Source organism: Poromitra crassiceps, assembly GCF_964638095.1.
Source record: "Poromitra crassiceps genome assembly, chromosome: 1".
NCBI classification, from domain to species: domain Eukaryota; kingdom Metazoa; phylum Chordata; class Actinopteri; order Beryciformes; family Melamphaidae; genus Poromitra; species Poromitra crassiceps.
In genome coordinates, this window is record NC_139623.1 from 89,724,129 (window position 1) to 89,736,278 (window position 12,150).

Genomic DNA, 12,150 nt, shown 5'->3' on the forward strand with positions numbered 1-12,150 from the left:
GGGACTGTCTCTGTCTCCATGCCTGTCATATCTGTTGTTTTCTGGTTGATATTGGGACTGTCGGGTCCTTACCTGCCCTCGGAGCCCCATATGATTTCTATCACAGACCTATAACTGATCATTCATCCATCCACACAGAGCTCATTTGGTTCCTCCTCCCACGTTAGATGAAAAATACGGTTTTCTCTGACTGAAGTGATCGACTGGGTCAGAAATTCCATAAGGATGTGCTGGAACTGAGCAAGGTGCAGTGATGTTGCTGAACAGTTGAGCCAGAGCCCTGATGACATGTCATGCTTGGGAAAGTGACACGCGTCGCGCACACCAACAGGCTTTTACCAGATTAGAAGGAGAAAGAGTGATTAGAGTAGACACTTTAACTTATAATCATGTCCTTCAGCCTGGTCACCAGAATAAAATGTCTGCAATCTGCATTGTACATTTCTGCAATCCACATAATGTAGAATATGAATGTTTCATTTTCTTTTCAATATTTTAGTTTCAGTTTTTCTATAGAACACAAACAGCAACAAGCTCAGACAGTCCTATGAACATCTGTCTTATAGGATGCATAACAGACTGGAGGTCTTCACCTTGAAATGGGGGACATACCTGGCTACTAATGTAGCGTAGGACACTTTATCATAGGAAAGGACTCTGGACTGATTGAAAGCTACCGACTGTATGACGTAAGATTCAAAAAGTGGCTGTGCCTTTTTTGTTTTGTCGTTTTTGTTTTGTCTGTCTGTTTTTCCTTTTAAATTATTTATTATGTTTGATGTACTATGTCTAATGTTGGGGATTGTTGTTCAAATAAACTAAAAAACTAAAAAAACAAAACAAGCTCAGACAGTAAAATAAAGAAAAGTAAAAAAAAAAAGGCATACATATATGTACAAAAACAGGCTACCACACGCGTGTGCTTATAGAATTTCATTCAAGAACACTCTTGTCATAGATTTAACCATTTATTGCATAAATGGAAATACAGTTATGTTTGGAGTTGAAGGCTCCGCTCTTTACAGAAGATGTTCCTTCCTGAACCAGCTAGCCTGGGTAAACCCAGCCTCCACGTGACCTGCTCTCAGACCTGCTCTCAGTCACTACATGAACCAGCAGCTACCCAGAGCAGGTAGGGCCACAGAAAATCCCCATGGGGATACAGGATTCCAGATCAATTTAAAGCCATAGTGAGTAACAGAGGGATCCTAAGCAAGACATGGAAACATGCTCACTTTTTGAGTCATGCAGACTCTGAGCTAGAATACATTACATGATTAGCCTTTGAGCCAAGCAGACTGAGCTAGAAAGGTGGAGGCTGGGGTGGTGGAGTCAAAGCATTGCCAGCAGCAGCAGCAGTGTGAGGCAGCATGGGTGGAGCAGATCGAGTGAGAGAGGAGGCCGTATTTAAACGGACCGCCTTATTGTGAGAATGGCTGTGATTGGTGAATGAATGATCCTATCAGCGGCTGACAGCTGGATACAGCTGGGGCGTAGCACATGACTTCCTTGTCTCGAATGAACTAGAGAGAGGCTTCTATGTTGTGCATGGGGTCTCACGCAAGGGGGCCATGAAAAATCAGCTGGCGAGTCACTCGTCCTTTTTAACCTCGTCAAATTAGGCCAAAAACGGGTCCCAGATAGTTGAGAACATTTTAAGCGAGTTGGTTCTACCTGAGTCTCTCCATCCGTATAACAGAGATCATGTCCATCAACCACAATTGAAAAGAGGGTGAAGAGGGGGACTTCCAATCTAGAATATGAACATTTCTGAGCCAAAATACATTGCATATCACATTTCTAGATACGTGAATTGTATTAACGTTATGCACTAGAAGAGGCAAGAAGCTCCCGCACACTGACTTCACTAAAGCAAGACTTTTTTATTCAATCAAAATGCAACGTTTCGGTCAACCGACCTTCATCTGGCTTATTATATTAGATATGATGCACACGGTAGTGCAGAGATCATTTCTTTATTAACTCATTGAGTGCCAGCCACTTTTGGAGAACGGACGCTCCCAGTGCCAGAGTTTCAGAGCTTTTTTCAGTGATTTCTCGAGGCCCACAGAATATTGTGTGATATTACTATGTAAACAATGAACACGCAAAAAGAACGATGAGACTCTTTTCTATCATCAGCAAAAACAGGTTCATTGATATCATTTTCCGTTCTTTAGTTATCAGCCGGAGAAGATAGCTTGATTTAACAAAAAAGAGCAGTTTTTTTCTAGAAGCTGAGATAATGGCCCTTTTGTGAAATTAAACATTTCAAACACATCACTGACTCTGAAGCTAATTTTCTGATGTAGTCACACCTCAAAAATAATTTCCTTCAATAAAACAGTGAAGGCCAGGGAATTTTGTTTGGCAGAATAATATTTTTAGCTGCAACCAGCAGCGCTGGCCCCTGCGTGCGCTGCTGGTTGCAGCTTCTTTGCTTTCTTGATTTGCTGCTGGTGGGCATCGGATATTCTGGCTTGCATTTGCCAACCCTGTCCTGCTGCCTGGGTCTGTCTGGGTCAGTGTTGTGTGCTGCTCTGCGTGCCCCCCCCCCCCCCCCCCCCGCCCCGCCCCGCCTCAACTGCACACTCCTCCTGTATGGGAGGTGGCTCTCTGCTGAATTTGCTCTGCACTGTGAAGGGTGCGCGACATCCAGCTTTTTTACAGCCTTCCGCGTGTGCTTGTCACCGGCTCCTATGCTTCCAGTTGAGAATAATAACTCCACGACTGATCATGCGAATGGCCTGGGCTGTCGCAGCGGACATGGAGGAGCTCAATTGTGGGAGCAGATTGGCTGCTGCGGGCACATCTAACGTTAAAACGCTTCATGCATATCGATGCATACGGATGCGATGCGATTTCCGTTTCCCCAACGACTTATTCTCTGTTTTTCTCTGCCTTTCTGTTAACCTGGAGAGCACTGTCGCCACCTAAGGGTTCTGTAAAATAGGTTATAGACCTCCAATAGCTACAATAGTTGTACAGGAAATGCGGAAGGCTTTGATCGACGTCCCACCGTCAAAAAACGCATTGGACGTCGAAAGACGTCCGTGGCACTCTACGTCACTATTTAATTGGACGTCGAAAGACGTCCATGGCACTCAATGAGTTAACATTATGCACCTCATAGCGTCTGCTATAGAGGGTATGCATGTGATGTCACAGAGGCAGAAGTCACTGCAGGGTCACGCCCACTGAGTCACAGCAAGACTGAGCTTGAATGCAGTAATCAGCCTAGATAACTGACACCTGCTGCTCAGGGAGGAACTTGACACTCATTTTTGACACTCATTCCTGATTGAGGGGGCGTGTTCCAGTGGGTGTGCATACCCTCTATTGGAAGAGGGGTGGGGTGGGGTGGGGTGGGGTGGGGAGGGTGCGTGGGAGGGTGTAAATACTTGCCTTTCACACCGGAGAGCCGGGTTCGATTCCCAGTCATAGTCACAGCATTTCCAAAGTCTACATTTCAACTGTCACATTTAGCTTTTTGTTATTTAAGCTAGGGGTGGGCGAGGGCGATATGGCAAAAATATCATATCACAATTTTTTCAGGCAGGATCACGATCCACGATCTTATCACAATTCTTTTTCATCTTGGTTTTTAAGATTATTTTGCAAGTTACTGAACAGTACAAGTAGCCTACATCCAAACTAATTTCAGGGTTCGTACGGTCATGAAAAACCTGGAAAAGTCCAATTTAAAGTCCCTGGAAACCAAAATCCACAAAAACGTTCTATGTTATTTAGGGTCTTATGTTAGTAATTGTGTGCCTGAGAAATTATGATACATTACTTTCAACCCAAAGCCTTAAAATCGACACTTTTCTACAAAGTCTGGATTTCCACTTCCTCATTGAAGAGAGCAGTGTGCGAGGTGCTAAAATGCAGGAGCTTATGACGTCCAAGCGCAAATCCACCAGTGTCAAGTGACTGCAGGTTAGCAAGCAACAGCCAGGAAGTTGGGCATAGCAAGTTAGGCTAAAACAGGAAGTTGGGTTGTTCTGCCTTCAGAGTAAAAGCGTAATTTGTCACTTATGAAAAAAAGAGAAAAAAAGAGCTCTGCAAGGCAACAAATGTTTAGAGAAGTATAATAGTATAAAAAAATCGAAAATCGAGTTTTGAGAGAAAAAAATCGTCAAATTAATTTTTCTGCAAAATCGAACAGCCCTACTCCAAACCCAAGTAGATACAATGTTCCTGTCCAATGCCCCTCTGCCTCCTGGCTGCTGTGCCCTCACACAGATACAACATATAGATACAATGTTCCTGTCCAATGCCCCTCTTCCTCCTGTGCCCTCACACAGATACAACATATAGATACAATGTTCCTGTCCAATGCCCCTCTGCCTCCTGGCTGCTGTGCCCTCACACAGATACAACATATAGATACAATGTTCCTGTCCAATGCCCCTCTTCCTCCTGTGCCCTCACACAGATACAACATATAGATACAATGTTCCTGTCCAATGCACCTCTTCCTCCTGTGCCCTCACACAGATGGCCTTATAAAGACAGAGGCAGTCTGTGTTCTGCTTTGTGTTTCTGAAGCCTAGTGAGGAGAGGGGCGGCAGGAGTTTATACCACAATGTCAACACGCACGCGCACACACACACACGCACACGCACACACACACACACACACACACACACAGTTTATACCATGAGTGCGTTTACATGCAGACAATAAACGGATAACTGAGAATAATCCGTTTATGGCAATAATCTGATTTCTGCGTTTACATGCACTTTAATAATCCGACAATAGGAAAAATCCGGGTTTACATGATTCAGTCAATTAGTCGGATTTCTCTCCAGAAGGCAGCGGTAATTCCACAATAAAACAACAAAAGAAGTTGCAAAATGCAAAATCACATTTTCATTACTTCTTGTCCGGCTCGGAGGATGGTTTAGGTGAAAATGAGTTTGTATCTCGTTGTCGGGAGGCGTCGCTTTGGAAGTGTGAATCTGTATTTCCAACTTTACCAAGCATAGCGCACAGAGACAGGCAGGCGACTGAAGCACGTCAAATAACATGAACGATACAGATCTTGACCCAACTGAATTTAAATAGCTGCCAGAAAACTGAGATAATTAAGGTCTTTAGTGGCGGATAACTTGTGTTTTGAACAGCTGAGTAGGCTACGTTTTGTTCGTATAAATCTTTTTAATCCGTCATCTGAAAAAACCCGTCACACACAGATCACGGCTTGCACACTGAGTCCAATGCGTTTTATTAATGCATTGTTCTATTCGCAATTCGAGACAAATATTCGTCATCTCCTGTATCCACATTACAACATAGCAGTGCAGCAACGGGGAGGCAGCAGGTCGGGAAACGCCTGTTGCAGGAGCTCCGTGCTGGTGCTGCTCACCTTCATCTCATCAAGCCGGCTGTGGTGCGCCATGGCCGGGGAGAAGAAGCAGAAAGGGGCCAGTGAGTGAGCAGCGCACGTCTCCAGCTGCCTTTCTCTCCCGCAACGTGTACATGCGCAGATGTATAAACCCGAAAGAAAGCTGGTTATGCTGTATACATGCAGAGAGAAGACCGATTATTGGCCAGAAACCTAGGTGTGTTTATCGGTTTATTCATAACCCGGTTATGACCATAAACGGATAAAGCTTATCGGTTTATGCTGTTTACATGACCACTTGAATAATCAGGTAACTCAGAAATCCGCTAATAAACAGTTTATTTGGTGTGCATGTAAACGCACTCCATGATGCCAGTGTGTGTGTGAGTCATTCACATCACAGAAACGTCAGTTGCCTGCCATTCCCTAGAGCTTTGTCACAAGGATCAGGGAAATGGTGTGTGTGTGTGTCTGTGTGTGCGTGTGCGTGTGTGTGTGTGTGTGTGTGTGTGTGTGTGTGTGTGTGTGTGAGAAAATATATCCTCATGAAACGGTTCACATACCTTATGAAAACAGTTTTCCTTCAGCTTTGTGCATAACCTACAGTACGAATGTCCAGTAAAACAAGAGATCAGTGCGCCTGCGCAAGCCGTGTGTGTGTGTGTGTGTGTGTGTGTGTGTGTGTGTGTGTGTGTGTGTGTGTGTGTGTGTGTCTGGGGCAGAGATAGGGAAGGGGAGAGGGAGAAAGACAGTGCTCATACTGTAATAGTGTGAACTTGCCTTGCAGATTATGTTTGTATTCCAAATTACTTTTTAATCTACTTATAGGAGCACTAATTATTATGGTCAGCTATATGGCTGTGGGTTTGTGCCATTTGTGATGAAGACATTCATCTAAACAAAGACAGCATGGAGACCTTTCTGCAAAGCTGTGTGTGATCAATACACTAGCAGTTATGTGTAGACACATATATGTGACTACGTATGTGTGTGATCAAAACACTAGCAGTTATGTGTAGACACGTATATGTGCCTACTTATGTGTCTGATCAAAACACTAGCAGTTATGTGTAGACACATATATGTGCCTACTTATGTGTGTGATCAAAACACTAGCAGTTATGTGTAGACCCATATGTGCCTACTTATGTGTGTGATCAAAACACTAGCAGTTATGTATAGACACATATATGTGACTACTTACATGTATGTGTCTGATCAAAACACTAGCAGTTATGTATAGACACATATATGTGACTACTTATGTGTCTGATCAAAACACTAGCAGTTATGTGTAGACACATATATGTGCCTACTTATGTGTGTGATCAAAACACTAGCAGTTATGTGTAGACACGTGCCTACTTATGTGTCTGATCAAAACACTAGCAGTTATGTGTAGACACATACAGTATGTGCCTACTTATGTGTGTGATCAAAACACTAGCAGTTATGTGTAGACACATATATGTGCCTACTTATGTGTGTGATCAAAACACTAGCAGTTATGTATAGACACATATATGTGACTACTTATGTGTCTGATCAAAACACTAGCAGTTATGTGTAGACACATATATGTGCCTACTTATGTGTGTGATCAAAACACTAGCAGTTATGTGTAGACACGTGCCTACTTATGTGTCTGATCAAAACACTAGCAGTTATGTGTAGACACATACAGTATATGTGCCTACTTATGTGTGTGATCAAAACACTAGCAGTTATGTGTAGACACATATATGTGCCTACTTATGTGTGTGATCAAAACACTAGCAGTTATGTATAGACACATATATGTGACTACTTATGTGTCTGATCAAAACACTAGCAGTTATGTGTAGACACATATGTGCCTACTTATGTGTGTGATCAAAACACTAGCAGTTATGTGTAGACACGTGCCTACTTATGTGTCTGATCAAAACACTAGCAGTTATGTGTAGACACATATATGTGCCTACTTATGTGTGTGATCAAAACACTAGCAGTTATGTGTAGACACATATATGTGACTACTTATGTGTGTGATCAAAACACTAGCAGTTATGTGTAGACACATATATGTGCCTACTTATGTGTGTGATCAAAACACTAGCAGTTATGTGTAGACAAGTATATGTGCCTACTTATGTGTGTGATCAAAACACTAGCAGTGCCTGGAATGCATTTGTTTCTCACTCACATTATGCACAAAGCTTTTATGGAACGGGCACGGACACGTGCACGCGCGCACGCACACAGTTTTCTATATTGATTGCACAAACAGACTGAGGGGAATGTTGGCTTGGAGTTGAGCTATGTTGGGCGTGGTTAGCTGCATTGTAAAAGTTGTTTTCTGACTCTGCCACATCCTGCCACAGTTTATACTTCTGGGTACAGATTCACCAAGTGCTAATCTTGGGTTGCTCATCATCACGTTCAAAATGCATCAATTTCACTCAGGGACTGAGACGTATTAATAAATGTTAGTATTCTTGTCATGCGGGGAGTCAACAGGACCATAATGTGTTTTTGCTCGGAGCATAACTTAAGCGAGCAGACGTTACGTGTCATAACTTAAGAGAGCAGACATTACATGTCATAACTGAAGAGAGCAGACGTTACGTGTCATAACTTAAGAGAGCAGACATTACATGACATAACTTAAGAGAGCAGACATTACATGTCATAACTTAAGAGAGCAGACGTTACGTGTCATAACTTAAGAGAGCAGACATTACATGTCATAACTTAAGAGAGCAGACACGTTACATGTCATAACTTAAGAGAGCAGACGTTACGTGTCATAACTTAAGAGAGCAGACGTTGCATGTCATAACTTAAGAGAGCAAACGTTATGTGTCATAACTTAAGAGAGCAGACGTTATGTGTCATAACTTAAGGGAGCAGACGTTACGTGTCATAACTTAAGAGAGCAGACGTTATGTGTCATAACTTAAGGGAGCAGACGTTACGTGTCATAACTTAAGAGAGCAGACGTTACATGCCATAACGTAAGAGAGCAGACGTTGCATGTCATAACTTAAGACAGCAGACGTTACGTGTCATAACTTAAGAGAGCAAACGTTACGTGTCATAACTTAAGAGAGCAGACGTTACGTGTCATAACAAGAGAGCAGACGTTACATGAGAGCAGATGTTACATGTCATAACTTAAGACAGCAGACGTTACATGTCATAACTTAAGAGAGCAGACGTTACATGTCATAACTTAAGAGAGCAGATGTTACATGTCATATCTTAAGAGAGCAGACGTTACATGTCATAACTTAAGAGAGCAGATGTTACATGTCATATCTTAAGAGAGCAGACGTTACATGTCATAACTTAAGAGAGCAGATGTTACATGTCATATCTTAAGAGAGCAGACGTTACATGTCATAACTTAAGAGAGCAGATGTTACATGTCATAATATAACTTAAGACCATAACTTAAGAGAGCAGACATTACATGTCATAACTTAAGAGAACAGACATTACATGTCATAACTTAAGAGAGCAGACGTTGCATGTCATAATTTAAGAGAGCAGACGTTACATGTCATAACTTAAGAGAGCAGACGTTACATGCCATAACTTAAGAGAGCAGACGTTACATGTCATAATTTAAGAGAGCAGACGTTACATGCCATAACTTAAGAGAGCAGACGTTACATGCCATAACTTAAGAGAGCAGACGTTACATGTCATAATTTAAGAGAGCAGACGTTACATGTCATAACTTAAGAGAGCAGACGTTACATGATGTCATCGTATGGCTGCTGATCTGAGACCAGCTTGTCTCTATGATTGTGACCATACTGTAGATCAGGGGTGGGCAATTATTTTTCATGGGGGGCCACATGAGAAACCCAGATTGTTGCCGGGGCCGAACAAATATTGTCATGCCGTAACCCATGGATGGGTAACTTTGATGATAGAGAGGGCCACAAAAAATGTCCTCGCTACCAGGTTTTGCTGAGGGCCGAACTGCACCAGCGTGAAAAATTTGGTGCATTTGAAGCCACGTTTAGAGGAATAACTAATTTTAAATTAACAGTTGTGATGTCATTATTCAGTCTTAACCACCAATATTTCATCCTTTTCTCACTCACTCCTATGTCACCACCTGCTCTCAGGGCTTGAAATTAACTTTTTTGACCACCTGCCAATATGGCTGCTAGATTTTAAAGTTACCAGGCAATTAGAATTTCCACTAGCCAAAATGTTTTTCTTGAAATAAATCAGAATATGAGTGGGTTAATTTAAGCATAAGTATCAGTAAGTGGCCCGGGATGATCAAAGCCTGTGTTGCGGATCACACGAACAAAAATGCAGTCTTGAAGCTAAATAAATCCAAAACCAATGAGTTAATTATTTAAATTTCTAATTCAATGTAGCCTTTTAGTCATAAAGATTATTGAAAGATATTCCATATTCCAGACTGAAATGCTATGACAGAATGACATGAACATTTGGACACTTATTCAGCGGGTATCTTGCATGTTGCTTCAGGTGCACTGTGTAAAAAAAAATTTTTTTTTTTTTTGCAATTCCATCGCGGGCCACACAGGTGGCGCCCGGGCCGTAGTTTGCCCATGTATGCTGTAGATCATTGCTCATTCAGAGGCAGCAAGAAGAACTACACTTTGAGGTAAAAAGGCGATACATTTCAACACGAGGGAGAAATTCCCCTGATGCAGTTCAGCCAAAGCCAATCAGCTTCCAGCGTTATTTACAGCAGGAAAAAATGTCCGTTGGGTCCTCATGACCACCCGATCTGACTGTTGTCACCCATAGATTCAGTAGGTTCGTCATCAGCCCCATTCCTATCGCTGATAAACCTGCTAGGAGGTTTCAGTAGGTTTCAATGGCCGTTATCAAACAACTTTATATTTAGGCAAATAAAACAACGACCTTCTGCGCCTACTAGCAGGTCAGTAGGGCCCTACTGGCCGATAGGAATGGGGTGATAAGACGCTGATAACGACGATTGAATGGGCTGACAATTACCAGATCGCGTGTCGTGACCAATGACATCTGCACAAAAGCTTCTAAAAGCAAGATTGCACAAAGAAGGCATGGTCATGTTGGCTGCCAAGCCTGGTGCAAAAGGATTAAGAATGCCGAACAGGGTTTCCGTTGTCCCGTAATTGCAGGACATTGGCCTTTAAAATTAATCAAAAACCTGTAAATTAAAATCTGCAGGACACCGTGCCTGTAAATTATGTCCGGAGTCCTGATGCTATTAATTATTGTAACCCCGGGTTAAACCCCGAGTCAAGAATATTGACCTGTCACTTTATAGTTTGGTAACAATATAGTTATAGCTCGTCTTTACCTGCTTCTGATTGATCAGTTTAGAGAGGTACATCACGTTTCTCTAAAATGCTATTGACTAAGTGGGCAGCTGGGCGGGACTGAGTGTTGGGATTTTGACAGTGCAGTGAGGTTTGTGTTGCGCTCATGGATGGTTGCACTCGCTGCTGTGCACTGGGGCACTGATATAGACGGATACTGTGGCTAATGCTGCTAGCGGCTAACGTTAGTTACTTTACATGGCAGTAAAGTAATGAACCACTGAATGACGAAATTGATTTAACTTTTAACCATTTCGAGTAACACTGTTTCCATACGGACCCCCAGCGTTGGTTAGTTGTTTATAACGTGACTATATTCATAACGTTTATAACGTACTCCGGTTTCCAGTTTATAATTCGTGTCTGATTACAGCCGTGCCGAGGAGTTGTGGCTATTGCGCAACACACAGGTGAAAACCGTCTATAGCGCGTGTGTTTTCCTCTTAACTTAGTGGGTAGCTACCCAAAGCAAGCCAAGTCTACTATTTTCTAGTACTCTTATTAGCCTGCTTGTAGTCTGTAGAACTGTAGCCTGATGCTATTGTAGAGGCTAGTGTTTTCCGCCTGCTAGGCTAGTGTTTCTGCCTGCTTGCTAACGTGGATGCATCTATTATATTATCGGGACGCTAGTGTTTTCCGCCTGGACGAGATGACCAGCTGGACCATCGCCACACCACATAGCGCAGCGTAGCTTTTTAAGCTCAATAAACACAGATTTAATGTGTCCTGAATTTATACCATTTGTCCTTTATTTTAAATCTTAAAGGACACCATGTCCTGCAGCTGTGAGTGCTAGCGGAAACGCTGATGCCGAAGCAGAGCCACACATAATTTCAGCTTTCTGCTGTGTCACTCGTGCTTCCTCACCTCCAGTCTGAACATACGGTAAGAGTATCCATGCATAAAGGCTCCCAGTCATACTTATTCTGAAGATTTATTTTATTTGATTCTTCTATGTCTTTGCGAACACACACCCTGTCTCCACAGTGGGCCTGTGGAAGTATCTATGTGTGTCTCCACAGTCTTCTCGGCACCGCTACCCCCAAATACCAAGCAAGCATCCAAGGTCCCAGGCAGAGGTCTCATGGCAGGATATTTCTAGGCGAATTTCTCTGCATGCCACTGATTTATGAAAGCTGCTGGCGGCAAGAGACATGTCACTTTGCCTCAGCAGCAGCCAGCGCCCCCCCCCCCCCCCCCCCCCCCTCCTCCACTTCGCTCCTCCTCCCACCTCCCAGAGGAATGTGACATTGCAAAGTCTTGGCGGTGTTTCTGCTATTTATAGTGGGACACCATGGTGACACAGTTACCTTTATATACCCTCTACCGTACAGTGACAGAGAGGGTGGCCAAGAGTAGCAGGAGACGGCTACTAATATGACTAAAATGTCATATTAGTAAACAAACACAATCCATCAAGTGAGCATGCAGACAGACACCCCCAACTGATGATGT